At 50.6% G+C, this 24,674-nt stretch overlaps 1 long non-coding RNA gene across 1 annotated transcript in view; it reads left to right on the top strand.

Moving 5' to 3' along the window:
- The first annotated feature begins 4,304 nt into the window (after positions 1-4,304).
- LOC149365532 (uncharacterized) overlaps positions 4,305-24,674 on the top strand; it is a 32,467-nt gene continuing 12,097 nt past the window's right edge. The window contains exons 1-2 of the long non-coding RNA XR_016292241.1: positions 4,305-4,327; positions 7,788-7,855. This is a non-coding gene — a long non-coding RNA (uncharacterized LOC149365532). The remainder of the gene's footprint in view (positions 4,328-7,787; positions 7,856-24,674) is intronic.

Raw genomic sequence — 24,674 nt, 5'->3', positions numbered from 1 at the left:
GAAATTTTTTTTTATTCTTAGGTAAGCGTAGGTACGTGGAACGGAATACGATAGGCGTAGCGTTAAGAGACCAGAAGCGGTCAGAGTGGGCGAGGGAACAAACGCGGATTAATGACATCCTAGTCGAAATCAAGAGGAAACAATTGGCTTTGGCAGGGCAGGTAATGTAAAGGCAAGATAACCGCTGGTCCTTAAGGGTAACGGAGTGAATTCTGAGAGAAGGCGAACGTGGCAGGGGGCGGCAGAAAGCTAAGTGGTGGTGGTGGTGGAAAACTTTTTTAATATTCAAAGAGAGTTTGGGGGTCAGGAGACCCCGCTACATGGTCGGTATCCTTAGTCCGGGACACCGCACGACGAGGCCCCGTCTCGCGCCCGCTTTACTAGAGCCCTTTGGGACTCCAGTGTGGAGCAGTTGAGGAGGGCAGTCTCCCATGCCTCACATGCCTCTTGGGGGGGGGGGGGGGGGGGGGGGGTAACGGGAAGAGGGAAGGTGAGGATTCTGAGTACATGCCCGCACCATGTGAAAGATACCGCAGATCTCTTCACAGTGCGGGCAGCGCCCGACTATGTTCGGGTCAAAGTGTTTGGCGATGGCAGGACAGAGAAGAATTCCTCTCTGCAGGCGCCGCAGAGTTCACTTCTCCGCCTTACTGATCCTCTTGACAGGTGCCGGGCAGAGACAGTGGCTGTCGCAGTAATGTATTAAAATTGTGGTTTATGAGCTTCTGAGCCAGGAGAGCTGGGATGAGGAGCCCGGTGTGTGAGCCCGGTGTGCGTACAGCGCGTGCTTTATGCCCTCCACCTGAGCCAGTTGGCCTGTCAGGTGCATCATGGCGATGTCGAAAAGGAGCGGTGATAGCACCACCCCCTGTGGTGTGCTCCGTGTAGCCATAGAGTACGGGCCGTATTTCTCGTCCTCGATCCGGAGGAGTGCCTGACGCGATAGCTGGGTGGGCGGGTGAGATGAACAAGTTTGCGGGGATACGGTGGCCGCAGCTGGCAAAGGGCAGGGTTAATTGGAGAGGCACGGGGAAAAATGCCTTTGCCCTGCAGTGGGCGTAGTCACGCTGACGGTGATGATGATGAGCGAAGAAATAGCAGCTGATTAAAAAAAATATTTTCAAATTTCCATCTCGTGTAACCCCATCATCAAACAGAACGGAACCGTGCAACCTTTTGAAGCGAAAGCTTCACTATGGGACTTCAGGCTTCAATCGCGGACGGCGCAAATTTGACCTTGAAATGACCTTGTGCTTCGAAAGCAAAGGAAAAATGTATAACTGCCCCCCCCCCCCCCCCCCCCATCTCCCCCTGGGATAGTGGACACCTTATTCGCGTTTTAAGCTACGAAACCAATGGAGTGGGAATTCGGAAAGCAGGGGAACGGCGCATAACTGTCCTGTTGGAGCAGTGGGCACCTCAGTCGTGCTTTAAGCTACGTGGCGATAGTGACAGATGTACGCTGCATGGGTTGGCATTGGCAACGTTGTGGCAGAAACGCACCACTGAGCCATAGGCCGTCGGCGTTCGTTGTGTTCACTGGCGTTGGCGTTGACAACGTTTTACACTCCGATCATTTTAAGGAAAGGAAGTGCGCATAACTGGCTCCCTGGGTCAGTGGACGTCTGAATCGCGCTTATAGGTACGTGGGGTGATTAGAGAGAGATGTGGGCTGCATGCTGACAACGTTGCGGCAGACACGCGCCACTGCTCTAGAAGGCCGCAGCGGTCATAGGGAGAGGAAATTTTACTATTGCGATCAACCTTAACTATCACATGCCAGGGTGGCAGGTTGGGTGCGCTGCCTATCCAATGTCCAGAACGAACTCAACGTTACAGACGCCAAGCCGCTTATAGTTGCCGGATACGCCATAGCTTTCGCTCTCTAACGAGATTCAGCAGTAGTTGAACCACACCATTTTTTTTTAATGGTGCTTTGTCTCGGCCTTGTTCGAATGGAAAGCCAAAGATGCAGACCTAGAATACAGCAGGCCTGTACTTAGCGCCGCAGTCATTTGGTCTTCCACGTTAACTGACAAAGCATAATGACAGATTAATGACAAGTAATAATATGTGTACCGTCAAACAGTAATTTATTTAGCAGCTCACACTACCACCGTTTGCTGGCTATATTGAATACCGTCAGATATTCTGCCACAGGTGGTAATGTTCTGGAGCCATTTTCGAGGTACTCAAAATGTACTAACACCTTGCCTAGCTTCACAAAAATCGTCTCCCACATTTGTAGTCTCTTCTCAACGCGCATTAATCATTAGAGTTAGGCTTCCATTCCAAATGAATCAGTAGTTAACTAAAGCCCAAAAAATGTCGTTACATTCTCACGATTTTCTCACGATTTCCTCACAGATATACAACAGCAGACACTCGCGCCCTCCACGTTTTATTACGACTGATTTTTTTTTTCAGAGAGAAATTTCTAAAGATGCATCTACTATACTGCTAATATAGTCCCTGCTGCCTTCTAACTTGACGCTGCACTGTGCCCTAGAAAAATCACTGTTTTTTTTTTTTTGCGTAGACACAAGACTTGTATATTCCAGAAGATCATGATACCGAGTTTTTTTTTTTAATTCTGAGCGATACGCCACAGCCCTAAAAACCTTACTCTGCCTTGAATCTCAAGGGTTGTTGTTTTGACTCAGCGTTGTGTTTGTCTCTCAACAAAGTCCGGTTGTCAAACGGTCTTTTTTTTTTTTAAAATTAGCCTTGGACACAGCTGCAGCTCCTATTAGCAACCTTCAGTAGAATAAAACGGTAACGTGCCGTCTGGCATGTAGTGTGGGCTCAACTAACCCAAACAAGAGCAATGTGGAAGAAAATAAGATGCCACCAAACCCACAGTTGCTTGATGCTGTCACATTACTTGCTTTTCATGAATTCTCTCCTCGTGAAGATGCGATTGAAAGCTGGACATTGCACCTGTTCAGGACTTGTAATAAAAGACGCCTAGCAAGCATCGCGGCCGCATGAAGGCCGTCACCGCCATAGAAACTGCCTAAGTAGAACCTGGAAAATATGAAGGTGATTCACACAGCCATCTTAGCATTGCTTCTCCTGGAAATCGCATTCGCTGGTAAGTGCATTATGAAGCTGTTTAACCTATCTTAGGCAGTACTAACTGCTGGGAGCAATTGACAAGAACCGGTTTATTTTTCTAAGCAGAAGATATAGTTTTGTTGACACTCAAGTTTTGCCAGTAAAATACTATCCTCAACAAGTGAATGCGAGCAAGAAAACTGAAATGTCAAACCCTATACACATGCATATAACTTCCGGAGAGAAAATAAAAGCGAGGTTGAATAATACTGCTAAAGGAGAGTTTCTACGGCTTCGAAGTGAACTTAACCGGCGCTAGTATGTAGCTCTCCGAGGCTGGTATCTTCTCAATTTTCTATTCGTGTTTCGGTTGTCTAGTTCCCATTTCATTATTATCTGTGTGCCGTTTTTATGTGGCGAGAAAGCTAGGGCGCGCCTCTGTTACATTTAACATTGAAGTGCTGAGCTCAGCTTGCTTGTAATGGCTTCTCACATTCTTTATTACCAGAGAAATCGCCGACGCAGGGAGCAGACGACGGGACCAACGGTTGTCCCACCGTTTTGTGTCTTGTCTGCGTCCACCATTTCGCTGTTAATGATATTAGAATGCTGCAGCGAAGTAAAATGCGTTGTATATCCCAAGCATCCTAGCTAGTTGACATTTCCACTCAGCAGCAGAAAAGAAGGCTGTGATGTCAGCTCCTGTGACAGAAGCTTGCTCAATTGTTTTGCTCAGTTGTGTTACTGAAGCCCAGCAGTCGTTCCGATTTTAGGAAATGAACGTTCTGTTTTTCTGTTGAATTCAGAACATAGTAATTTTTGAGAGATTATATTCATAAACGGAGTTTAAATTACTGCTTTAGAAACAAAGTTTTGGAGCGAAGCTGTGCAGTTTCATATGGGAAAGAGTGAAGTCCAAAGTTTATTTGCTGATATTGGCCCAATTATTTTCACATTTTTTTTTTCATTACATGGTGGTGTAGAGTGGATCTGAATGGCATGTCAAGCATATCATATAACAGCTTGCATAGCACTAAGGTTTTTGCGGATCAGAAATTTTTACATTTTTCTCATTTCCTGTTTAGGTGAATTTTTCTCGTTTCGAAAGAATAAAAGCTCTTCAAATAGAGCCTTATGTAATGTTTGGGATGAGAGCAAGTGCTTTCCTTTACATGATAATTTATAGGCTTCGGCGCTTCGGCACCAGCTCCCGAGCCAACAGCGGCGAAGTCGAGAAGGTTCAAGCTTCCTGGTGAACCTGGATTTAAAGGTACGACCCGCAGGAAAGCCGGGAGAAGTACACTGAAGGCTTGGGCAGGAAAGGGCGGGGACTGTCTTATAGCATCCTCGATCACCCGCACCGGTGCGCACCGGGGCGTCTTGGTGCGCACCCGCGGGCCTCGATCACCGGAAACGCACCCTGCCGGGTCACTTTTTCGTTGCCCCGACTCGCGCCCGGAAAATCAGTGGTTCGCAAGCATTGCGTGACGCGTGCTTCGGAGAAGCCGCTTTTCCCGTAGACGGTTGCCCATACTGTCCTTCCTGTTCGTGTCTGCGCACAGTCTCATGCTATGGAACAGAGAATATAGATGGTTGCCGCAATAGGCGCCGGTGTGCTGTGCGATGTCAGTGCACGTTAAATATCCCCAGGTGGTCGAAATTATTCTGGAGACCTCCACTTCGACACCTCTTTTTCTCTTCTTTCGCTCCTAACTTCCTTCCTTCCCTTACGGCGCGGTTCAGGTGTCCGCCGAGATATGTGAGACAGATACTGCGCCATTTCCTTCCTCAAAAACCAATTTACCAATTTACCTACTTATTTGCCTCCATTGATGAACTTCTGTCAAGTTCATCTGATTGCGAAAATGGCATGATAATCGACGTGATACAGCTTAAACACGGCGCTGAACTCCCGAAAATTCGTTGATCGGGTCGTCAGGCGCCTCGCCGATACCGGAGTGAGCGTCTGTTTACATTTCACTGCTTGGCATATATAGCTGTGTGCATGGCCTGTGACATGTGAAATGTGCGATTTATTTGCAGTTCCGAAAGCATTTTCGGGTGAGCAGGAGCGCCTGACCGGTGTTGTAGCTTACAATCAAATGCACGCGCCAGGTGAAAGGCACCCTAAATGCGGCGCTGCATACACGCCACCACCCCGTTTCAAAGGGGGCGCTCCCATCCATCCATCCATCCATCCATCCATCCATCCATCCATCCATCCATCCATCCATCCATCCATCCATCCATCCATCCATCCATCCATCCATCCATCCATCCATCCATCCATCCGTCCGTCCGTCCGTCCGTCCGTCCGTCCGTCCGTCCGTCCGTCCGTCCGTCCGTCCGTCCGTCCGTCCGTCCGTCCGTCCGTCCGTCCGTCCGTCCGTCCATCCATCCATCCATCCATCCATCCATCCATCCATCCATCCATCCATCCATCCATCCATCCATCCATCCATCCATCCGTCCGTCCGTCCGTCCGTCCGTCCGTCCGTCCGTCCGTCCGTCCATCCGTCAGTCCGTCAGTCCGTCCGTCGTCCGTCCGTCGCGGGGTGCATCTTGTCCTCGATGTTGACCCTCGCCGGGGCTCCACCGCCGCGGTGCGTAGGGAACCGCGTTGGTTTCGGGGCGCACCCGGTGCGAGGTGATCGAGGATGATGTTAAAGAGCGGCTGCAACACGGAGAAAAAGCTTCACGACAGTTCACGATATAAAAAAATAAAAAAAAATTAGCGGACACCTAGGCAATGCGCAGCCTGGTTTGTCGATAATCCAAGGATCTCGCCGCAGTTTAAAGACGCAAATTCAGGCAGAGACCAGCGGGATTCTCTACGGGATAACTCTTAACTGCAGTTCAGATATCAACGAATGTAAAATAACGTAGAGACCTGTGACCCGTCTTAGATGCGAAAAGGGAAAAATCGCAGTCTTACCTGATGTTCACCAATCAGCGCATCGTTTGAAGGACGGAGACAATAGATGTGACGCAGTGTTCTTTTTTGTCCGCCTAGAAAGCTAAGGAAATTTTCGGCTATAAATGATTACCGAGCTAAACATGCAGACCGTCGAAGAAAATGAATGTACCAGGTTAGTCATGCTAAAAGTATGCTACCCCCGGGTGCTCTAAGAGTTAGTGTACTGTGTACTCCACACTGTGTAAGTGTGGAGTGAACTACATGGGCAGACAGCAAGGTACGTGAGTACAGACTTGCGTGAACACTGCACTTGTTTAAAAGGGGCTGCGCCTTCGCACTGACCCCTGCAATGCAAGCCATACTATTGCAATCCTTGTTTGAATTTTCTCGGACACTTTAACAATTCGAATAGAGAAATTATTCAGGTCTTTGAGAGTCACACGAGGGCATACTCGTACGCGAGCCATACTTCAGTTGTTTTCAAAGAGAGTAAACGGCTGCATCATAATGCACCAGACAGAAAAGTTTTCATCCGCCATTAGTTAAGCGTATTATTGTTGGTATAGGTGCATATTTCGGGATTTAAAAAAATATTTAATTTCAAAGTTGCTTGTCTTTTGTACTCTCTTCGCTCCATGCCTCGCGCTTGTCTGCCTTATTCACTGACTGCATCTTAGCCTGTTTTGGCGCCATTGATTCGCATAGCAGTGCAACCATGATCGTGCTCTCGCTACACAACGCGAGCACGAAGTGCTGGCTGCCCACCACTGCATGCATTAAAGGCAGAACTAATGTGGCCACTCCTGCTGAAAATGCTGCAAAAATCAGGCAGCGTTTAACTACGCTTATACCCAAAGGTGGAGCGATACCATTTTGGCAATGGCCCGGGTCAATTAAATTTGAATGTCACTATCGTGTTGAGCATGGTCTATTAGAGTTGAATATCGATTAATATATAGCCAAGGTGAAATTTCGCGGGTGGGCCTAATTTTGGTTTGGAAACCAGTGTGAAAGCACGGATTCGTGCTACGTATACTCCGTTTTATACATAGCAGGAAACGCTCCGAAGGTTGCTGAAGTAGTGCATCCACGAAACATATTACTCCGCCACGTATCATTCGTTCTTCTCTAAACTCCGGTCATTGTTTGGACAAATACAAAGAGTGGTATAAAATGATGTAGTAGCATTGAAAATGATGGTCGAAGCTGTGAGGCGCTCAGTGTTCGGCTCTCTGGCCATAATTTTCACGGAGTGTGAACTACTTTTTGGGCGCGAATTTAGTAGAAGCGATTCGCCCTTCCAACCGGGTATCATACCGCCACGTGTACTTTTTGCTTCTCGATATCTCGACGAGTCGCAGGACGAAAATTTTGACAACCTCGCGACAACCTGTGACAACCTCGCGAAATACTTGCACAGACCTCGTCATTGAGAACGACGCATTGGTGCAGTAAGTCAAGCATATATCCATCTTTTTCTCCGTCCACAAAGCTTCCTTCATGGCAATCAAGAACTGTTAGTGGAGGGTTTCTTGGAGAAAGAATATGTGTGAAAAATATGTTGTCTGTAATTGTGCGTACATGTCTTGCTCGATTTCTTTGCGTCGATCTGTCGAAAAGCTGGAACAGCTTAGCTGCGCTCAAATTTCCCATTAGGAAGTAATGTAATCGTCGGCATTTTTTTTTTTCGGAGGAGTGCTTCACTCAACTGCGCCAGCTCCGTAAGTACAGGCCAGGAAACTGAGATGACCTGCGTCCCTAACGCAGAACATGGTGGTGCATTATAGTCAATTTTCTCTATCTTTTTTCGCAGCCCCGCCATGCTCTCATGGCGAGGAGTTCACGAGTGGCGGCGCCTGCGAGGACAAGTGTAGGAAGAAGGTGAAGAACCCTAACGACATTGAGGTTTGCCCTTTGTTGTTGGTGTACAAATGTTTTTGCAAGAAAGGCTGGATCCGGAGACCATCTGACGGCAAATGCATCACCATTGAGGAGTGCAATGCAAGCCTAGCATAGGAAAATGTGCGAACGCAGGAGAACGTAATAAAGATAGCCTGCGGGCCGCCTTGCCTCTTCACCTTGTCTTGTTCAAAGGCACACTCCGCGGCCGTATTTTGTCATGTCTATTTTCTTCAATTCTATTCTTTTTTTTTATATTGTTCAGCGACAGTGGCAGAAGGGCGAGAGAACGGAGTATGGAACGGCACAAAATACGCGTGCCGGTTCATATCATCCCCACGGATATTGTAAGCGCGGTCGAACGCTTAAAATGCAATGCTGTTTACACTATTATCGCGATTGTTTTCTTTTATTGCGTAAGCAATATTATGCCAGGTCTCAGCCTCTTCGCGTGGCCGCGGCGGTAGGCACGTTTGACCTTTAGAGCGACCGCAGGTGCCCCCCCCCCCCCCCCCCCCATTTAAAGTCGTCGGGTGGTCGTGGCGGTAGGCACGGCGCGCAACAGATGGAGCGTCGTTGCCATAGCAACAAGACCGGCTGCAGATGGCTCTTCACTTCAAGCCGTCGGGTGGTAGCATGGAGGAAGGAAAAAGAGAGGAGAGGCCCTTTCCACACAACACCATGGGAGAAAAATGTGGTGGTAATCACGTGGTTTTTTTCGCGATCGGGAGGCCACCTAGTCCGGGCAGCTTAGCAACGGCGTCGTAGTTGCTGCTTGAGAGCCGGGCGGTAGCAGACGACCGCGGCGTAGCAGTTGCGGTGCGGCGTACTTTTCTCAACTGCTCGAGTTTGTTTTTGATCGTGCTCACAAGCTTACGTTGGCGCCGTTCACTCATATCTCAGGCGGAATTCGCTGCAAAACTCTCGTTGTTGCGTGCATTGATTTCAACGTGCTCGACCACGATCGCACGGGCATTTCGTCAACTGCGTCACTGCTCGGAGCAGTCGGGAGACCGCCGCTGCTTACTGAGGAGCACTCGCGCTGTTCGTTTACCAGTGATTCAATACGCCGTGCGCTAGAGAGGTCGTCGGCGTATTGCGCGGACGTTTCGCGTCCTGTGCGTGCAGTGTGCGTGTGCCATTCGCGCTCCCGTTTCCATCGGTAGTGAAACCTCGTTGCTATTAGGCGTGCTCTTGCAACGCTCTAGTGATCGTCACTGGTGTTAGTGTGACTATTTTCGTTTTTCGCGATTGCGCTTGTGTTAGCAGCGGGGGCCATGACATCGGTGGAGGGCGATATTTTAAAGGAAGCCGCTGCGCTCGCTTTGCATGCTTGCACGCCCCTGTTATACGCCGCCGGTAAAAATGAAAAGATAGGGACCCTGCGCTTAAACAATACCTTAGAGATTTTTTTTCTTCAATAAAGGCGAAGGGTTAGTTTTGTTCACTGCAATATTTACATAAAGATACGAATGCACACAGGATGCCGAGAACTTCATTTGTAAAAAACATTTATTTTCTCACAAAAAAACAACTCGCACGAAAAAACGTGGCTATTTACAATACCTTCACATCATATACAACAACCCAAAAGCTTCTGCTCTATAACAAAGTCATCAACTGCAAACAAATGACATTTGTCAAAACTTCAACCCCATACGCAAACCTGCGCTCGGCTACAGGTCCTTTAAAAAAAAGGCACTTTTTATTTTCGCGATACCTTCATTTGAGGAGAATGCAAAGGATTAAAAAGTAAACTGACGTAAAAAGGTCTGTTAATAATGGGGTGAACTGTGCCTAGAATTAAAAGGAGTGCCATACGCCGTGCGACGGTGAAGAATAAATGGGCACTCTTATTTTCTTTTCCACATTTCGTTTCCACATTTATTTTCGTTTCCATTATTTTCGTTTCCATTATTTTCGTTTCCAATAAATAAATAAAACATGTGCCCCCCTCGAAAAAAATTTCTGGCTACACCACTGCTCGTGTGGAATTCGCGCGGCTAGGGGCCCGCGTTTCTCGAGTGTGCTTAGTTGTCCTTCGCCCACCGCAGTAATTGAAAGCGACGGTCACTTCCCGTGCTTACAAGAGTTGAGGAACAGGGAGGAGATTTTCGATACCGGACGAATGCCCTTCCCGGGCATCGGTGGCCGTCGTGGGCCCACGAGGGGCCCACGACGAGGGGCCCACGCTTCTCGCGTGTCCTTCACCTCACCCGGTGAAGGCTAATTTCGAGCGCTGAGCTAAACAAGCAAGTATACTAGTTTCATCGAATGCAGCCTTCAACTTCAGAGTCCCAGGGACGGGCGTTGCCAAAGGGGGGCCACCGCAGATAACCACCGTAAGATGGGCCACCGCAGTAATTGAAAGCGAAGGTCACTTCCCGCGCTTGCAAGAGCTGAGATAAGTATTTTTCTCGGCTGCTACTAATTGTGACCAGGGCCGAGCAGTTGGAGACGGCGCGGAGACGACGCAGTACGAAGCAGTAACTGAAAGTAGCCGCCTGTCTCACACGGGTATTTCCGCTTTATTAACTTCTCCGCTGACGAACACCGGCATAGGGTGCCCTAAACCGGCCGGTAAGCAGCCAAGCGCCACCAGCGCGGGGATCTGTGCCCCTGGGGTAGCATGCTCCTTCGTTGGCTTTGAAACGCGCGCGCAGTAGTCGAGGGCGGGACTTATGCGATGACGTCAGCGCCAAGCTGGTTTCCGGCTTCACAAAATGTCACGTGACGGCCTCTCCTCTCTTTTTCCTTCCTCCATGGGTGGTAGGCACGCCGTGCTGCAGCTGCCGTCGCTACCGAGTGGAGGCAACGTGGAGGCGCTGTTGCACTGCTCTCTCGCCAGATGTGAGGGAGAGGGGGAAGAATCGGTATAAATCGCGTTCGCTTGCTTGTTCTCGCTTCGAGGGAGTATCTGTTCTCGCTTCGGCGAGCGCGGCTTCGGCCGCTTCTTTTTGAGCAGCGTCCGCTCCGGCGGACGCAGTTGTTGCTGCGACGCGCGTCTTTTTTTTCCTTTTTCTCTTTCCTCTGATCTTTTAACTCTCCTCTATCTGCACGTGGCAGCGGTGGTGGCTTGGCTAGAGCCAGTAGCAGGCCCGTGCAATTTCCTCTTCATCCTTCTCTCAGTCACAACAACAACAACAACAACGCTTCGTATAGGTTGGCTTCGGCCACGAGGAGTATCTGTTCTCGCTTCGGCGAGCGCGGCTTCGGCCGATTCTTTTTGAGCAGCGTCCGCTCCGGCGGACGCAGTTGTTGCTGCGACGCGCGTCTTTTCTTTGCTTTTTCTCTTTCCTCTGATCTTTTAACTCTCCTCTATCTGCACGTGGCAGCGGTGGTGGCTTGGCTAGAGCCAGTAGCAGGCCCGTGCAATTTCCTCTTCATCCTTCTCTCAGTCACAACAACAACAACAACATCTCGCTTCGGGGTGGCTTCGCCCACGAGGAGTATCTGTTCTCGCTTCGGCGAGCGCGGCTTCGGCCGCTTCTTTTTTTGAGCAGCGTCCGCTCCGGCGGACGCAGTTGTTGCTGCGACGCGCGTCTTTTCTTTCCTTTTTCTCTTTCCTCTGATCTTTTAACTCTCCTCTATCTGCACGTGGCAGCGGTGGTGGCTTGGCTAGAGCCAGTAGCAGGCCCGTGCAATTTCCTCTTCATCCTTCTCTCAGTCACAACAACAACAACAACAACAACTCGCTTCGGTTAGTCGATCTGTTCTCGCTTCGGCGAGCGCGGCTTCGGCCGCTTCTTTTTGAGCAGCGTCCGCTCCGGCGGACGCAGTTGTTGCTGCGACGCGCGTCTTTTCTTTCCTTTACTTCTTTTCTCTGATCTTTTAACTCTCCTCTATCTGCACGTGGCAGCGGTGGTGGCTTGGCTCGAGCCAGTAGCAGGCCCGTGCAATTTCCTCTTCATCCTTCTCTCAGTCACAACAACAACAACAACATAATCTGCTTCCGAGTATCTGATCTCGCCTCGGCGAGCGCGGCTTCGGCCGCTTATCTGGTTTTTTCAGCAGCGTCCGCTCCGGCGGACGCAGTTGTTGCTGCGACGCGCGTCTTTTCTTGCCTTTTTCTCTTTCCTCTGATCTCTTACCTCTCCTCTATCTGCACGTTGGCAGCGGTGGTGGCTTGGCTAGAGCCAGTAGCAGGCCCGTGCAATTTCCTTTTCATCCTTCTCTCAGTCACAACAACAACAACAACAAAGAGGAGGTGGTGACGAATCGCGGCTACGGCCGCTTATCTGTTTTTTTCAGCCAGCGTGGTTGTTGCGACGCGCGTCTTTACTCTCCCTTTTTCTCTTTCCTCTTGTATTTCAACTCTCTTCTATCTGCACGTGGCAGCGCTGGTGGCTAGGCTTGAGCCAGTCGGCAGGCCCGTGCACTATTCATTTTCATCCTTTTCTCAGTCGCAACCAACCACCCCACCTGGATTCATTCGCAGAGAGGCAGTGGAGCTAGCGCGGCTTCGGCCGCATATCTGTTTCTGCAGTCAGCGTCCGCTGCGGCGGACGTGGTTGTTGCGACGCGCGTCTTTTCTTTTCTTTCTTTCCTCTTATCTTTGAACTCTCCTCTATCTGCCCGTGGCAGCGGTGGTGGCTTGGCACGAGCCAATCAGCATGCCCGTGCACTTTCCTTTTCATCCTTCTCTCAGTCGCAACAACACACCATAAAGTTCAGGGGGGCACTTTGTTGACCTAAAGTGCGGTGAGGCGGAAGCCTTGAGCGCGGTGTCGCTGATTGTGTCACTGATGCGTTAAGATGTTAAGCTTCGCCTCTAAGAGTGGAACGCGACAGCGTTTTGCAACACTGCCAGGGAGTCCACAGAACGCCATCGCCCGTTCGGTTCTACGCCTTGCTCGTCGGTAAATTGGTTTTTGAGGAAAGGAAATGTATCTGTCTCGCATATCTCGGTGGACACCTGAACCTCGCCGTAACGGGAAGGGAGGAAGATGGGAGTGAACGAAGACACCGTATTGCCTAGACGCGCCTTTGTTCATTCTGAACCATCGAGCTGGCATGGCGTAGTGGGTAGCATGCTCGTCTCGCACTCCGGAGACCGGGGTTCTATTCCCCAACTCGACGAATTTCCTACTCGGTTTTATTTATTTATCTGGCCTGACTAGAAAGGTTAATTAGACTAATTGGCTAATTAAGCAATGAACTAAACTCATCCCCACTTGCAGCATCACTATACGATCCCTTTAATTGGTTGCATGGTTGCTAGGCAAAGTACTAAGGGAGTAATTACTCACTGACGTCCACCCGAGCGCAGCCATACGGCTACAAAGGAAAGCTATACAGCTTTCTCAGAAACTTCGCAGTTAAAGAACAAATCCTCCTGGTCCGGGGTACGAACCTGGCACCACCGCTTCACCGCACCAGGACGAATTTTTATTTAACTGCGAAGTTTCTGAAGGAAGGGAAAACTTTATTTACACTGATGGTTTTTCCTGCGGTTTGGGGGCATCTTCAGAGACGTCTTTGTTTTCCCCCTAGGAGCCTTCTCTGTCGAAGTCGTCCGCCTCTAATCAGTGGTCGGTTGCCCTCAGTCCAGGGCTCCGCTGGCCACTGCCGCCCGTTGAGCTCGCTGTACCAGACCTTGTTGGTCTTCGCAGCGGTCGCTGGACAGCAGAGTCTCCCACTGCTCCGCACTCGGGTTTTGTATTTTGGAGACCACGTCTATGTTTTGGCAGGCCCATGTGATGTGGTATAGTGTAGGTTTTTCGTCGCACCAGGGACATTTGTTCGTGTATATCGTAGGGTGCATTTTGTTTAGCATATGTAGGTTTGGGAAAGAGCCTGTTTGTAATTGTCTCCAAGTGACAGCTTCCTCTCTGCTGAGAGATTTGTGCGGTGGGGGATATCGCATTCTTCTGCCTCTATAGTTTTGAGAAGTTTCTGAGAAAGCTGTATAGCTTTCCTTTGTAGCCGTATGGCTACGCTCGGGTGGACCTCAATGAGTAATTACTCCCTTATTACAAATCTACTCCACCTTGGGGGATTCTCCTAAACATTTGACCACCTATAACTCCGTCTCACAAGATGTTTGCAGCACTACGAAAGGTACAGCTCTCTCGTCCAATCAGGATGGCGCGCACTACATTAGTGTGTTCCTACGCGCCTGTGGCTCGATCCACCTGATGTCCAGGTGGCTTCTTTCTACCTCTAGCAGGTGGCGCTTGATGTCTTTTAGAGCGCAGCTCTTTGGCGTCCGTTCCTGGGTTTCGCGTCGTCGTCGGCGTTGTCGTCGGCCTCGTAACCAGCTCCGCCCCCCTTTCATCCCCCCAGCGCTAGCAGCGACCGACTGATACCGCTGGATGCCGCTGACGCCGCTAGAGAGTCAAGATAACGTGACTGCATAGAACACCGTCGCCGCCATGCAGAAAGAGGAGGAAAGGGTCCCCCCCCCCCCCCCCTGTTCTTGTGTGGCGGATAGGGTGCTCTTCAGTTGCCGACGCGCCGGTTATTTCACGTAGGCCCCGGCACGTCGACGAATACGTGACCACCTTCCTGTTCTCATCAGTTCCTCTGTTGTTGCGTCGCACTAAATTTCAGTAATCGTGTCATGTGCATATAAATTTATTTACTCCAGCGTGCCCAGGCAGCCGAGTGTCGATGGTGGCGAAATGCAAAACAAGCCCATGTGCTGCGCGAGAGGCAACGCACGTTAAACGGGCTCGATCATCTCGACCTCATAACAACTGAATTGAGCACTGCTGGTTGTGTCGTCCTCCAGGTTGACAACAATGGCCGGTCCCTGGTCAACAACATCGTTCGGCCCGCGTTCAACGTCTCCGTTGTCCACTTGTAAAGCGTTCGCTCGCTCACCTGCGTGAGTTTTACCGTCCTCTTGATGAGCGCATTTGTACTCCAACTGCCCCCGTACTCGACGCGAAGCGCTTCAAGAACATTTAAAGGTGCAGTAATTCTCGCCATCTCGGTGGACACCTGAACCACACCGTAACGGAAGGGAGGAACGCCACCGCCCGTTCGGCGCGATGCCTTGCCCTTTGAGCACAACGCTCTTTGAGGAAAGGAAATGGTGCAGTAATTCTCTGTCCTCACGGTGGACACTCTCTGGAAAAAGGTGTGTACCACCCTTCGCAACACGCTCAGGTCAAAATCGTCCAGCTTCTTCGTCCGGTCGCGGAATCTTCCACCAGCACGCTTCTTCGGTGAAAACACTCGGCCCGCCTTAACCGTCTCCGTTGTCCACTTGTAAAGCGTTCGCTTGCTCACCTGCGTGAGTTTTGCCGTTCTCTTGATGAGCGCATTTGTACTGGAACTGCCCCCGCATTCAACGCGAAGCGCTTCAAGAACATTTAAAGCCACCTGCTTCGCCTGCTTGGGGAAACAGCGCACTGTCGGTGTAGAGCACACTGGAGACACAACAGACTCGACCGACGCCATGTTGGAAAGCGGCGGCGCATCACTACCTCGCAGCAGGCCTCCGCAGAACTGTGTCCGTACGGGCTTTGTCTTGTAATATTACCAGTGATTGAAACACTCTCTACCATTTAAATATACCTGTCCAAACCATGTTTTAAGTTGCTATGCTTATTGTTTTGATTAATAATCATACACTCCTCAAATATTCGAGGGACTATTTTCTGCGTTTCTGCAGCCCTGATTGGACGAGAGATCTCTACCTTCCATAGTGCTGCAAACATCTTGTGAGACGAAGTGTGACTGTCACGACCGTTTCGACTAATTGAAAAGCATGACATCTCCTGCTTATAACGATGAGGCATTAAAGGCTTCCGCCTTAACAACACAAGATTCATTCGACATTCTACCCGATAAACAGAAAGAGAAGCTACGCCGACTTGCAGCAGCCAGGAAGCAACAGCGGGCCCAAGAGACCGACGAAGTGAGAACATCGGGTTGCTAAACGGCGAGCTCAGGATGCTTCAGGGGTCACTTCTTTTCGAGTTCGACAGCGCAGTCAGCATCCCTCGACGTATATAAGGATCATAAGGTCCTTATACTACACTGTAGCCCAACACTAGGGCGAGTATGTCGCAGTGTATTGGTTCCGCTAGCGTGGGAAGGAGAAATGTTGTTGTTGTTGTTGTGACTGAGAGAAGGATGAAAAGGAAATTGCACGGGCCTGCCTACTGGCTCGATCCGAGCCACCACCGCTGCCACGTGCAGACAATGGAGAGTTCAAAGATCAGAGGAAAGAGAAAAAAAATTACCGACGATTACGTTACTTCGTAATGCGAAATTTGAGCGCAGCAAATAAGCTGTTTCACCTTTTCGATAGATTGAGGCAAAGGAATCGAGCAACACATGTATGCGCTATCACAGAATTTTTTTTTATTTTTCACACGTATTCCTTTAACAAAGACTGCACTAACAGTTCTTGACAGTCATGAAGGAAGCTTTGTGGTCGGAGAAATAGAGTGATATATGTTCGAATTGGTACACCAATGCTTGATTCTCAAAGACGAGATCTATACAAGTGCCTCGCGAGGTTGTCACAGCCGTGGGACGCGTTACGAGCGAGAGGAACGGGATGTTCTCCCGCATAAGTGTTAGGAAATTGCTGTTTGTCTTTATGTCAACATTAAAGTCCCCCACTACTAACATCGGTGTGGATCGATGGACGGTTAATGCGAGTTGCAGGAAGTGCACGACGTCTTTCGTGAGTGCGGTAGGGGCGAAGTAGGCAGCTACTACCAGCAAGCCGTTGGGCAACTTTGCGGCGCACAGTTCGCCAACTTCATGTGACGTGCCAAACATTTCGACTGGTATTGCAGAGAGACCTGTGCGCAAGTAGATAGCGACTCCCGCCGCTCTGTTGTGGTCTCTGCGAGCACCACAGCAGTATAGGAAATCTATGATTTCGAGAGGCTCTTCGGGATCCATCCAGGTTTCAGCAAAGCAAAGTACAGAGGAATGGCGCAGAATGTGATCGTGGTGTACGTCCTTGGCATGTGCGGCAAGGGAGCGTACGTTAAGAATGTGGTTGTGAATGATGAATCAATTGCTGCCAGCGAATGACGCGTCCATTGGCTGTCTGCGTGTGTTACTGATGTGTGGTTAACATGTTAAGCTTCGCCTGTAAGAGTGGAACGCGACAGCGTCTTGCAACGCTGCCAGGGAGTCCACAGAACGCCATCGCCAATTCGGCTGTACGCCTTGCTGGACGGTAAATTTATTTTTTGAGGAAAGGAAATGTTCTCTCGAATATCTGGGTGGACACCTGCACCTCGCCGTAAGGGAAAGGGGGAAGATGGGAGTGAACGAAGACGCCGTATTAGCTAGACGCGCCTTTGTTCATTCCAAACCATTCAGCTGGCATTACGGAGTGGCTAGCGTGCTCGTATCGCACTCCGGAGACCCTGGTTCGATTCCCCAACTCGACCAATTTCGTTCTCGGTTTTATTGATTTATGCGGTCTAACTAGAAAGGTTAATTAGGCTATTTCATATTTATATTATTATATTTCTGTCCATCGTGTTCTGTCATTAACCTGTCAATTGTTGGAACTGTCTAGGATGTTCGACACAACGTATATGAAACGAGCAACGTCTTACTGAGTGCGGAAGTGCGTGGTGGTGGAGGGAACGCGGCTTCGTTCCCTTTGCTTAGTCGGTAGCTGGTGGACGCTTCGGTGTGTGTTCCGGCCGCCGGCTTGCGTCGGTGGCCGGTGTGTGACCTTTCGACGTGTTTTGTTAAGGTGTCCTTCGGCTGGCGGGCGCCTCATTATGGTGAGCCAGCCACCTACAAAGGCTCTGGCCTTTGATGTTGTCGTCCCTGAGGGGGCTAGTCCGGAGGATGTCGTCGATGCGACAGCCTCCGTAGTTGGATTGGAGGAAGTGTACTGCGTCCAGCACTTCGGTGGACGCAACTACCAAGTGACTGTGAAAAGTGAAGCCGCCATGGCTAAAATCGTTGAAGCTTCCTGCCTCACCATCGGCAAGGAACGCGTCGCCATCGTTCCCCTGAGCCCGCAGGTGACCCAGGTGACTGTTCTTTTTTTGCCCGCACGTGTACCCAGTGACGCCCTTGCCAAGGCTCTCTCCCCTTTTGGCAAGGTGCTGCACATTAGTCGCGGCGTCATGGGATCGCGTCCCACTGTCACCACCGGGACCCGCTACGTGCGGATTGAAATGAAACCAGAGTCACCCGTACCCAACTACATCAAGGTCGCGGGCCACCGCGTGACGTGCGACTACAAGGGCATGCAGCGCGTTTGCCGGCGTTGCGGGTCCACTGCGCACTTCAGGGCACAGTGCACGGCTCCTTTCTGCTCCCGCTGTGGGGTCTTTGGGCACCAAGGCCAGGGTTGCGTGCTGCCATGTCGTCGTTGTGGTGATCCGCATGCTACTGTGGCGTGCGCTATCAAGGCCTCGTACTCGGAGGCTGCGGCCCGCCCTGCGCCCCCGCAGGCCGCTCAGGGAGCGGTTGAAGCCATCAAGGAGACCGGCGGATACAACACCGCCGCCGTTACGGGTGCTTCCACTGCGTCTCAGCGTCGCTGCGTGGAAGAGCCGGAGTCTGCTGTTGATGCGTCCAGTGCTGCACCAAGCGAGCAGACAGTAAAGGTTCCTGCTGCATTAGCCTCAGTCTCTCCGTGCGTCCCTGATGAGACAGGGGCCGAGCCTACTGTGTCCCTGGAAAAATCTGAGGCTGAGAACGTGCCACCCTCGGAGCCCGCGCTAGAGCCCGCGGCCAGCGTTGCGGTTTTGAGCAGGGACGCCGACATAGCTGAGGTCGACGGTGACGACAGCAGCTTGACGTCCTCGGCCTCTTCAGTCAACCTCGTCATTGACGAGACTGCCATCACGCCTGAGGAGGACCCGACGCCGCCATCGTCGTCATCATCGCTTGTACGAGAGCCAAGATCATCTCCAGACGCTGACCCTGTGCAGTCGCCGTCCTCTTCAGCATCGAGGATCAGCGCTAGCACTTCTAGCGAAGAGTCGTCGGATATTGAGATGGTCGCTTTAAGTTCGAGCTTAAAGCGTCCGCATGCGTCGACTACGGACTCGGACAATTCTGCCGGTCGGCCAAGGAGGCCTCGTGCCTCCTCTGGTCCGACCCTCCGCAAAAAGTGAGGTGGTTTAGCGCCGTTCGCGGCGCGCTTTGTATTGCCTAAACATCACGACTGTTCAGGTTTCATTTTTCATTTCCAAAATGACTAACCTTCAAATTATTACTCTTAACGTGCAGGGGTTCCGCAGTGTTTTGAAGCAGGCAACGGTGGTCGCATTCGCTCGTTCCTCGGGTTGCGATATCGTCTGCCTGCAAGAAACCAATTTTTTTCGTCTCAGTGACGTGTTGAAATTCAAGCGTAGGTTTGGCGTCGATGCCTTCTTTTCGTACGCCAGCACGCGTTCTAGCGGCGTTGGCGTTCTTGTTTTGAACCGCTCACTGTTGCGCGATCATCATGTTACCTACGATGCGCTTGGACGCGTGTTGGCGTTCGACTGCACGTTTAACGCACTTCACCTGAGAATTCTTTGTATTTATGCGCCTGCGCATTCCAATTTGGTAAACGCATTCTTTAAAGATTTAGATGTGTATTTTCTTGGAGGGCGTAATGTTGTGATGTTGGGCGATTTCAACTGCGTGCTCGATACGGTCGCCGATGTGCAAGGCCCTGGTAGGGGTAGGCCAGGCTGGAATGCGCGTGAGTTGCGCCGCTTAGTGAATCATTTCATGCTCACGGACGCGTATGAGCTCCTCTATGGCAACGTCTTTGTGTGGACTTGGCGTCGCGGGTTATCGTCGAGTAGGCTAGACAGGGCGTACGTTCCGGCGAGCCTTTCGCGGTCAGTTTGTGTAGCTAATGTACTGACGCTGCCATCCTCGCCGGTGCACATATCAGACCACCGCCCTTTTCTTCTATCACTCACGGTTCCGGCGCCTGCAGTATCACCCCATAGACCATGGCGGTTGGATGTACGCATACTTCACGACGCCAGCACTAAAGAGGGGCTCACACGGGTCTTGCGTTTTTCGGTTGTTGGGGCGGTGCCTGGTGACTGGGACCGACTGAAGGAGCAGTGGCGTCACCATTGCGCCGCATCTGGTCGAGCCCTTAGGGCTCGCGTGTCAGATGAGGTGCGTGTGGTGACGGCGAAGCTACGTATTGCTCAACGCACCCCGTCGCCTTCGTCGCTTATGTGCGCATGGAAAGAGGAGCTTTCGGAGCGCCTACAGCGTCTTTTACGTGCCTCCTCTTTGACAGCGGCTGCATGGCGTTGTCGACGCAGTCCAACTACTCATCCTGAGGTGCTTCGGTTGGCCCGCCAAGAGCTGTTGTACACTCAAGGTGCTCCTGCGTTTACATCTTCCGCCGGGGCTACGTCCCAACCAAGTGGCAGGAATTTCAGTGCGTTTTTTAGCCATTTAAGGGGTATTGCTCAGTCGGTCATTCTAGTTGATCGCAATGTCGTTTCCGCAGCCCCATTTTTAGCAGGCTTGCCGCAGGTTTCAACTGAACTCCATGACGGCCTTATGGCTGTGCCAACAACAGATGAAATCAAGGAGGCGTTGGACTCCATGAAACGAGGCTCAGCGCCTGGTCCAGACGGCCTTCCTGTGGAGTTCTATTTAGAATTTTGGGATATTGTGGGCCCTATTTTCTCGGAAGTATTAAAAATATGCTTTACTGACCACGTATTTCCTGAATCATTCAAAAGAGGCCGCATTGCCCTTATTCCTAAAAAGTCTCCTATGTCGACATGTCCGGCAGATTGGCGCCCTATCACCCTGCTAAATTCAGATTACAAAGTATTAGCAAAATTACTCGTTCATCGTCTACGAGCTCTCCTCCCGTCACTTATTTCCTGCCACCAGGTTTGCTCCATCCCAGGCCGTGAAATACACAGTTTATCTTCTGTAACGCGAGACATCCTAGCGTATACTTTACGACGGCGCGCACAGGGTCTTCTTGTTTCCCTTGATCAGGAAAAGGCGTTCGACTTCTTAGAGCACGAGTACATTTACGGGATGCTGGATGCTTTCGGCTTCCCACCTTCTTTCGTGCTTCTCATTAAAGAGATGTACAGAGATATTTCAAGCACTCTGTTCCTCGATGGCCGGGAAAGTACCGCATTTGATGTTCGCCGCGGCGTCCGTCAAGGTTGTCCGCTCTCCCCCCTTTTGTTTGTCTTAGCATTAGAGCCTTTCCTCTTGGCAGTCAATCGCCACTCCTTTATTAGAGGTCTGGCTTTGCCAGGCAGCGAAGCGGTACGCGTCACTGCTTATGCAGACGACATCACTCTGTACTTAGCTGATGAACGCAGCCTGCTTGAAACTTTAAATGTTTTCCGTGAGTACGCCTCCTTGTCTGGGGCTGCTCTTAATTACTCGAAGAGTTGTTACTTTTTTGTGGGGTCTTCCCAGACTCGTATTACATCTTCAATACCTTTGCAGTGGTGCGCGCAGATGCGCATTTTAGGTGTGACCTACGACTGTGCTGGAATATGGAATGGTGTGTGGTCTTCGGTCGTCGAAGACATTACAGCTCGTGTGCGAAGGGCGCAGACATTCGAGTTGCCTCTGCTTGAGAGGCGCTACCTGGTTCAGTCCGTCATACTTGGTGCCTTCTGGTACCTCTGCTACACTGTTAAACCACCCCTCCGTGTCATAAGGCGAGTGCAGACTACAGTTTTTTCGTTCTTTTGGTCAGGCGGAACCGAGCTTGTAGCCCGTGCTGTTCTTGGACAACCACGGGAGAGAGGAGGGTTTGCCTTTCCAAATTTGTCCGTCACGTCCTCGCTGTTAGCGTTGAAGAGTATTTTGCGTATCCTGCTAGGAAACGCGTCTCCGGCGCGAATCCTGGCTCGGTACTTTTTGGGCCCTTCTTTACGCTTTTTGGATCCGGCGGCCCCTGTTAATCATGGACCCCAGTCAGAGCAACCTACCGCTTTCTACGCTTCATCAGTGGCCTTTCACAGGCATGTAAGAGCAGTAGCACCTGCTGTCAACATCGTTGCAGACCGTGTGGTGGACATTATGGGCACACTATTGTTACCTGTTGTGCCGGCGTCTCGCCGCTCACCTATGCGCCGCGTTCAGTGGGCGCGTTTAGCGTCGACACCTCTCCCAGATCATCTACGTGACTTTGTCTGGAAACTTGGCTGGGCAGTGCTCCCTACTTGTGATCGGTTAGAGCGATGGGGTGTGTTACGCTCCAGTACCTGTCCGAATTGCCCGCTCCCGGAATCTAATCGCCACGCTACAGTCACCTGTGTTGTAGCGCGTGTCTTTTGGCGCGCGGTTCATGCGGGATTTCGTGGGCAGGGCATTTCGTGCTTCGTCTCCCGCGGCCGCTTCCCCAGCGGCCGTTTTGCTCGCCTGTTAATAGTTGCAGGTCTTTTTAGTTTATGGCGCAGTCGATGCGCCGCGGTCGCTAGTGGCTTTCGACGCCGCGCTGTGTGGCCAATTCTCGGCCGTCTCCGACGGGAGCTGATTAGTTTTTTGTCCGAGGAACTATTTTTCTTGGGTGAGGAAGAGTTTCTCCGACAATGGTCATGCCCATTTATTTCTGTTAATAACGGTCGTCTTGTCTTGGTTTTTAGGCCAAACTGGCGCTAAGGTCTGCTTTTCAATGTTTCAATGACTAATTATCGACTTCTCGCTATTCTGTCAATCGGTATATGTGCATTCTTCATTTACATTGCCCATTCCTGTTAGTTACTTAGAAATGTTTACGGTACCTGTTTAATTGGCTCACCTTACATGCTTAATGTCATGTGTTTTTGTTAATGTGAATGTATCGTGTAACCTTGGCATGTGTACATATGTAAATAAATTTTTTCTAAACATCTGTTTTTTTCAGCAGCGTCTTTTTCCGCGGACGCTGCGGCGCGCGTCTTTCTTTTCTTTTCTTCTGACCTCTTCATTCTCCTGTATATTAATTAGGCTAATTGATTAATTAAGCAATTAACTAAACTCAGTCCAACTTAGCTGCAGCATCACTATACGATCCCTTTGATTGGTTGCATGGTTACTAGCCAAAGTACAATTGGCCCCATTTGAAATTCGCGCACTGTGACGTCACGAGCATTTCGACCAATTGAAAAGCGAGACATTGGGGGCGGAGCTGGTTACGAGGCCGACGCCGACGCCGACGCCGACGCGAAACCCAGGAACGGACGCCAAAGAGCTGCGATCTAAAAGGAAAGAAAAGACGCGTGTCGCAGCAACAACTGCGTCCGCCGGAGCGGACGCTGCACAAAAAACAGATAAGCGGCCGAAGCCGCGCTCGCCGAAGCGAGAACAGATGGATGAGAAATGAGCTATCTGAAAAAATTTCCGGGGCCCATTACCAACGTGCCACATGGGTTACGGCGGGTTACGGCGGCGGCTGTCCAATATTGCTTGTAGCCTAACCTTGAGAGTGTTCACCAGAGTCACCGCCGAGTTCGTTTCTTATGCGGGTACTATTTTGCCCATGAAGCACGGACTTCAGCGAGTCTTCCGTTTGCGTTAGCTTCCGTGCTCACGCTCAAGCCAAGTGAGAATCCGAGGATCTTATAAAAGATCCACAGCTCCTTCAAGGCGGGTATGATCAGTAGCGGCTAGCGTCTTTGCTGAAGGATTTAAAACGTTCGACCATTGCTCAAGATTGGTCATCGGTTCTTCTAAATTTGCTTTACGCAACCCCTCACGCACAACTATTATTTTTTTTAAGGACAGATTTCTGGACAGGCATCTACTACAGTCTCAAAAAAAAAAAATCTCGACATAGGTCTGTCTGGTTTGTAGAGGAGTGTACCTTAAGTTAGAGACGAAGAGCGACCAAAAAAATCAGACAACGCAACGTTTGGGAACCTGATCGGCGCCTTCATCAAGTGTGACCGCGGACGAGCCAGCGTGGATAAATAACATAATCCTGTATCAATAGTGTCCTTTAAACCGTTGATGTAAGAGGCTGGAAGGGTTCCGAGGAATCGGTTAACACACTTTGGCGTCTGTTTAATGTGCCATGACTCAAATAAAAGCCTCCTGCGTGGGCGCGGCTTGGTCTACAGCATAATGGTTCCGTCGAAGCCAATCCTGTGTCATATGACTCCCAGTGTTCGGCCATCACGCTTCGAATTCCGCGTTTGGTTGTTTACTGCTTGATTCTTTGCGGTAAATTCGCCAGTGTACAAAGCCGAGCACTTCGAGCAGGGCATTTTGTATACCATGCCTTGGGCCTATTCTTTAGATTAACGACCTTTTGGGATGGGGAAGAGATGGCCGACGGTGGAAGTCGGCTTATATGTTGTTTGAACCAATCCCTTGCCAAGAATACTCATCGTTGCGTTCTGGGCGAGTGGGTTGCTCATAGTGGACGGACATTTTTGCGCACACAGCAAACACGGACAAGAAAGGGGACACACAAAGGCGCGGTCTCTGTCTTTCTGCATTCTTGGAGGTTTCCAGCCTCCGACCGTCAAGGCTTTGTTTACTGCTTTTCACCCATCTTTTGGCCACGCTGAAAGGATTTGCGAGCTTTTATGGTTTGTGCCTGTGTGTTTCCCCTTTCATGTTGTGGGATCTTCAACACCGGAGTGACGGTGTGCTAATTAAGAAGCACTTCGCCCACATATCGCGGGTTCGGGCCGAAGCAAGCTCAGGGCACTGCCAGTGTTTGGTGCGCGCCTGCGCTCTCGCTCCGAAGGAAGGAAGGCGCAGTTATTTGAGAGCACAAGTGTTTATTACACAGAAAGCTGCATTACATAACACTGCACTAATCCCCAGACCTCGGTGCAACCCATAGTCCCGCCGCAGCACCCGAAAGCGGGCCCACGGAGACGCGCGCGCAAAGCAAAGACTACATACGCGCGTGACAGCA

The sequence above is a fragment of the Amblyomma mixtum genome, chromosome 1 (genome assembly GCF_055824585.1).
Source record: "Amblyomma mixtum isolate Tamu chromosome 1, ASM5582458v1, whole genome shotgun sequence".
Lineage (NCBI taxonomy): Eukaryota > Metazoa > Arthropoda > Arachnida > Ixodida > Ixodidae > Amblyomma > Amblyomma mixtum.
This window is presented reverse-complemented; position numbering and strand designations above follow the sequence as displayed.